A 6,392-nucleotide genomic window follows, 5' to 3' on the forward strand; every position below is an offset into this window, starting at 1 on the left:
AGGGGACCTTCCCCCTTGCTTTCAGGAGGGTCCACTGCACAAAGGCCTGTGCTGCTCTCAGCCCGAGACCCTTCCAATTACCCAGGATGTCTCCACACCGAAAATTTCTGCCTGATTCACTCTGCAGCTGCATGACTGGGAAAGATGAATGGATAAAACACCAGGCTCTACCCAACACCACACATGGTCCTGCAGGACAGGGAGGGGACAAGCCAGCTCCAGCCACCTCATGGACTGTCACGCGCTCCTCCAATTCCGGCTGTTGGTGCTTCAGATAAGCCCAAAACCATTACGAAACTCATAACAAAAGTGCAGGAGTCAGCAAGAGGGGTGCAGCCAGCTGTCACTGCTGGAGCCATACCCCAGTACCTCTGCTGCAGGCTACAAGAGGACATGGTCTGTGCTTGCAATCCAGGACCAAACCAGCTTTGTCACTCTTCCTCCTCCAAATTCCCAACCCCACATCCTTTCCAGTCCCCCAGCCACCTCCAGGGATGCTTGGGTAACTTCAAAAAAGTATTTGCACTGCACTCCAGGGTGTCACACAGCCATGCTGCAGGACAGCCAGGAAAAGCCAGATGCTGGGCAAGGGAAGGGGCTGCAGCCCCCACTTGAGCAGAGCCACAGGACACACAGAGCAGAGCAGCAGCGCAGGCGTGCCACCGGCATGAGACAGGATGCGAATTCCTGTTTGTAGATGGGCTTAGGCAGAGAGATAATGGAGGCTGGGAAGATAAGGGCACCAAGGACAGAGCCCTGGGAGAGTACACCTCCCTCCCAAAGCTAGCCAGGATCAGGCTGTGACCCATCTTCCTGCCCTTGGAGCAGCACCAGCACCGTGAGAATACAGCCAAACCTTGGGGGATGCACATATGATGCAGTTAACCTCTGTTTCATGTAGGTACCGGAGCCTGCGTGAGCCTGTGCCCATGCAGAACAAACTGTACCTTGTCCCTAGAGAGAAGCTGCTAATACTTTGAAATCCTCTTCTAGCAAGCAGTAAACAGCACCGGAGAAACAGCAGGCATTTCACAAAATAGATGTTTCTAAAATACAACAGCACCAAAGCCACGTTCCCAAATCCCTGGTCCCTGGGGCTCTTCAGAGACTTCCTCTATAAGACTAAACAGGCACCACTGGCCACAGCACAGCCAGGAGCCCTGTGCAACCCCAGAACACAGGCACTCCAATACCAGGCTGGGAATCAAAGCCAGGACACCCACAGCAATGCCTCGAAGCTACCCATCCCAAATTCCCCCAGTCTGTGACATGACAGCCCTAAGGACCAGGAGTCTACAGTAGTTTGGGGCTCAGCAGACAGGCTGCCAGCCCAGACCAGCCTGTTCCAGGGCCCCCTGCCTGGAAGTGGAGCCCACCAGTGACACCAGGGCACCCCTCCACCCCACCATGCAGACCAGGCTATGGAGCAGTTTTAGAGCAGTTTTCCTGCTCAGCATCCCCAGTCCCCTCCCTCGCCGGTGCTGGCTGCCGGTCAGAGCACAGCGCAGAGCCTGCTGGCGGCCCTCTAGGTGCAGCCTGGCTGCGATTCCCGACCAATCCTCACGCAGATACTGGGAGGACATCCAGGCTCACACGCCCAGCCCCGAGTGCAACCCTGAGTCAGCGGTGACCGGCAGGCAGAGGTACCCGGGCCACCGAAGGAGCCAGCAGGAGGGAGCATCAGGGACGCAGGGACCATCTGAACCCTGCCTGTAGATGGCAAAGGGATCCGAAGGACACCCCGGGCTGCACAGCCCTGCTCATCTGGCCACAGGGCGGCTCTCCCCAAAGAAAACATGTAATAAAAGGTTTCCAGCTGTGATCAGCGCTGGACATTAGGAGGGAGGGAAGTAAAACCCTCCCACTCAAATGGCCTCTTCCTGTGGCTCCTGCCCGCAGCCCGGGAGGGAGGGCGGGCAATCTCCCATGCCTTCCTCGAGTCCCTTGACTCAGCGCCTTGCAACAAGGAGTCTCACAGCCGTGAGTCACCGGCCTGGGCTGTGTTCCCCCAGGATTCCCTTTGATCCACCTGGGGACGGGCACCTCCTGCAGCCCTCATCACTCGAGCATCGCTTGTGCGTCGGGGCGGGGGTACGAACCAGCCCAGCCTGCTCCAGCGTCCCTGCCCGCGCTCCTCCCTGCCAGAGACCCCTGTCACTCCTAGCCCGGAGGGAAGGGGGGAACCCGCCGTGCCTTCTTGCACAGCTCCCCGTGCTTGCTTTAAGCAGCGCTGCAGGGAAAGAGGGTCACGGGAATGTTCAAGGACAGGCTTCGGCTCTGACCACGCTGTGCCCAAGTAACCAGCACTGCCGGGGAGAAGGGAGGATGCCCACAGCCCCAGAGCGCGTACCGGGACTGGAGCTGACTGCTTGCAATGGACACAGTCTAAGCGAGGCCACCAGCTCCTCCGGCACCCACCCGGCGCAGGGTACACTGCGCTCGCTGCTCTGCTCCCCGGAAGGGACAACGGAGGCCCCCGCAGGCCGCTGCTGACACGTGTGCCCGGCGTGCTGCGGCTACGCCCCGAGCACAGGGCGGCCATGGTCCCCGGCTGGCTGCCAAGGCTGCTCCTACAGCGCCGGAGCTGCCGGCAAGGGCGCGGAGTAAGCCCGGGAGCCGGGGGGCTCCGCCCGGCCAGCGCAGCACAGCCAGAGGATGCTCCCTGCATTCCTCCGCTGCTTTCGGAAAGCATCAGGCGGGAACACACCTCTCTTCCCCCACACGCAGCCCACTCTGCTCGCGTCGGGGAGGGGCGAGGCGGGCTTGGCGTCCTCCAGCCCGGGGTCGGGATAGGGGTGTCTCCCCCGCAGCCCCTCAGCCACGCAGGAGAACCCTGACGGAGGCAGAAGCCTAGGGCTTTCCCAAAAAAATCCCGGCAAAAGCACAACGCAGGTGCCCCCGCGTCCCCTCCCGGGGTGCTGCATCCCCGCGCTCCCCGTCAGACAGCAGGGCACCCGCACCCAGCCCGGCCCCGGCAGGCGCCCACCGGGGCCGGTGACAGCGGCAGCGCCGCGCCCCACACCTGCCCCGGCGCGGGAACCTCTTGCTGGGGATAAAGCCCCGCTTCCCGTAGATCAGCTCTCGGTACGGCTGGGGGAACCTCTCCCGGCCCGGGCCACGCTGTGCAAACAGAGCTCCTGCCACCGAAACCGGCGAGTGTCCCATACCGCACCAGCCCCAGCTCCGCGCGGCCGCAGGTGGCAGAGAGCGGCGCCGGGATGGAGGGACCGCGGGGGAATGACACGAGCGGCATCCCCCTGTCCCCCACTACCCAAGGCCGGGGTGTCATCTCCCGCAGGGGACACCAAGCCACCCGTCTCGCCGGGACCCGTGGCCGTGCTCCGGCCCCTCTAACCCCGTAATCTCCCCGCGCCGACGCCCCACGCCGGCGGGAGAGCTGCGGGCACCCCATTCCCCCACCCAAAGAACGGGCGCCCCACTCCGGGACCAGCGGAGGCGCCGCCGGCCCGTGCTGCGACCCCCGCCCGCCGCCGGTGCGGCGGGCCCGCTCCGGCACACGTGGTGCAGCGGCCGCGGGAGCCGCGCCCGGCCTCCACGTGTCACGGCGCGGCCCGCCGCGCCCCGCCGCCCCTTACCTGCAGGGGGCTGCCGGCGCGGAAAGGCGGCTCGCGCAGGGCTCCGCCGCTCGCCAGGCCCCGCGGAGCGGCCGTGGCGGTAGCGCCACCGGCCCCGGCCCCGTTGGCGGCGGGCACCGCTCCGCCCCGCCGCGCCGCCATCTTGGCGCCTCTGCTCCCAGCGCGGCCACTGCCGAGAGCGCCACGTGACCGCCGCCCACCCCGCACTACAGCTCCCGGCAACCCCCGCGCCGCCCCGCCGCGCGCGGCACGCCGGGAGCGCACCCTTTCGCCGCTGGCCGCGCGCCGAGAGGCGGGCAGCAGCCTGAGGGGGCGCCCGGCCCCGCCAGCGCGGGCGGCCATCTTGAGAGCGGGCAGACCCTCGGGCTTCGCCGCCATCGTTGCGGCGGGCGGCGGCGAGGAGGGTCGGCCCGGCCCCGCGACGCGCGGTGGGAGGGGCGGCGCGGGCGGGACTGGCGGGAAGCGCCCCCTGGGGGCGGGGCAGGCGCGCATTTTCCCGCGGCGCCGCGGGCCCGCCCCGCCGGCTCTGGCGCACACGTGTGCGCGGTCGTGTCCCCGCGCTTCCCGGAAAGCAGCGGCAGAGCTGCTGTGGGCTCGCCGTCTCCAGGCTGTGAGCAGCGTTCCTTCTGCCTGAGGTGCCTGTGCCATGGTGCTCCATTGAGCCCCACCTCGTGTGGGGCTGGTGGAGGTGAGACGCAGTGTGGTGGGCACAGGGCGGATGAAAGAAGCTATCGGGTATGAGAGGAGGGATGGGCACCGTGAGCTGCCGTGCACCCTCCTGGCATGGCAACGGGGCAGGATACCCAAGTCACTGCTTGTGCTTAGGCTTTTGCTGTTCTCCAAAGCTGGCACACAGAAGATCACCTGGAAAATGTGAGGGAGCCAAACTGGGCTCACTGGACACAGTTGCTATCCAGCCTGGCTCCCCAAGAAGGCAAGGGATGCTGGTGTGCACAGGTGCTTGGCCTGGCCCTGCTTGGTGCCCTCTGTCCCTTTGGGGACTCTTTGTCACTTCCTATGGCTCTTCTGTCTTCCAGACTGACAGTAGGATCATCTCATGAAGTTCAGGGATGTGCTTACAGCAGCACAGGTGCAGTGTGGACATGTCACTGGAGCCCTGAAGTGCACGATTTACCTGGCGGGGAGCAATTTTCCCTTTCTCTACATCAGTCCCTGGAGCACAGGCCTGCCCCAGCCAGATTCCCTTGGGGATCCATGGGATAGAGCTGCTTTTCTCGGCCCTGTGTGCCAGGTCATTGGACTGAACTATGTCAGACACATGGAGCCTCATCCTGCTCTCCTTCCTTCCACTCCTGCCACAAGGGACTTCAAATGTGATCACTCGTCACTTCCTGCCTCGCAGGGGCTGTGACAAGTGTGGCCCTCCCTAGCCACAAACAGGCTCTCTGTCCAGGGAGCTGCTCCCCTCCACCTCCTCATCCAAGGAACCCATAGCACTTCTCACCAACACTTGTATCTGGCAAAATGCTGTCTGAGCAGCAGGCAGGTGGCTGTGTCCTTCTTCAGGGCTATGGATCCATGTCTGAGAGCTGCAGAGCACACCTGTTGCAATGGGTGAATGTGAGCACACTGCTGGGGTGTGGGGGATTTTGCTGGATGTAACTGGCTCCTCAGGCCAGCACCTGCTTCTGGCACTGCAGAGGAGGCTGGGCAAGTGTTCCAGGTTCTCTGCAGCCCAGATGTGGTTAAGGAACAAGTCACTTTTCAAATGTCAACATTTCTGTCCACTGGCCTGAGGAGAAGCTGTCTATAACCTGGCACCCAGAGAGCTGCTGACAGGGATGTGGAGCAACGTTCCCCTTGGAGCCCTGCAGCTTTCCTTATCCTGGGCCACACCCTCCTTTGCTGTCATGTCCTCTCCCCTGGGCACATCCAGGGCATACACTGACCTGCCTAATCCCTCTGTCCCTGTGTGTGGCAGGACCCTGCGGCACAACAAGGCTGATCTCTGACAGAGCAAGCCTGGCCTGGTGTGCATCCTGTAAAGTGGAACCATATTCCTTGCACATAGGGTCCCTGGAGTGTCACCACAGGGAGTCCCACCTGCAGTTATCTCCCTCCCCCAGTACAATCCCCAGCAGGGATGCACTCCTGGCACAGGGCAACACCAGGCATTCCTGCCGGTTTACAAGAAAAACAAACAACAAGCCAGAAAGGAATATGCGCATTCTACATCCCTGGCTCCCCTCCCTTCCTTCTCTGTGTTGTGACCACTCCCTGGCCAGGCACAGCCAGATGCTGCTCAGGGCCATCCAGTTTCAGCCTGTGCAGCACCCAGGGTGGGCAGTTTGCTCAGGGCTAATAGGCACAGCGTGAAAAGGAGAGTCTCAAAACCATGTAATGCTTAAAGGACACTCCGCTCAGTAAAGAGGAATGTGTGTCCCAACCAGGCAGGAGCAGATGGCTGAAGTTGGCCCTTCAGAGAGAAGAGAAGACTTTGGCTCCCTGGGGCAGTTTGCTCAGCCCAGGGTGCCACTCCCATCGTGGGGCTGGGGCTGCATCTTGGCAGGGCAGTAGAGGGACTGCTTGCCTCTGCAGACTGGGCTCTGTCCCTACAGCTGGTGTGCAGGAGCAGAGCTGCGTGGGGCTGGGCCAGGATCCCTGGTGAGGTCCTCTTGGTGGGTGTCCCCCTGAGACCCTGTCCGTATGGCACTCTGCTCCTTCTGCCCTGGCATCTCTCTGGTCCCCAGCCTCACCCGGGATGCTGTCACATCTCTCCAACATAGGGTGCAGCACTGACCAGAGCAGCTCCCAGCCTCCTGTCCAGCAGCCTCT

Source organism: Melospiza georgiana, chromosome 8 (genome assembly GCF_028018845.1).
Source record: "Melospiza georgiana isolate bMelGeo1 chromosome 8, bMelGeo1.pri, whole genome shotgun sequence".
In the NCBI taxonomy this organism is placed as follows: Eukaryota; Metazoa; Chordata; class Aves; order Passeriformes; family Passerellidae; genus Melospiza; species Melospiza georgiana.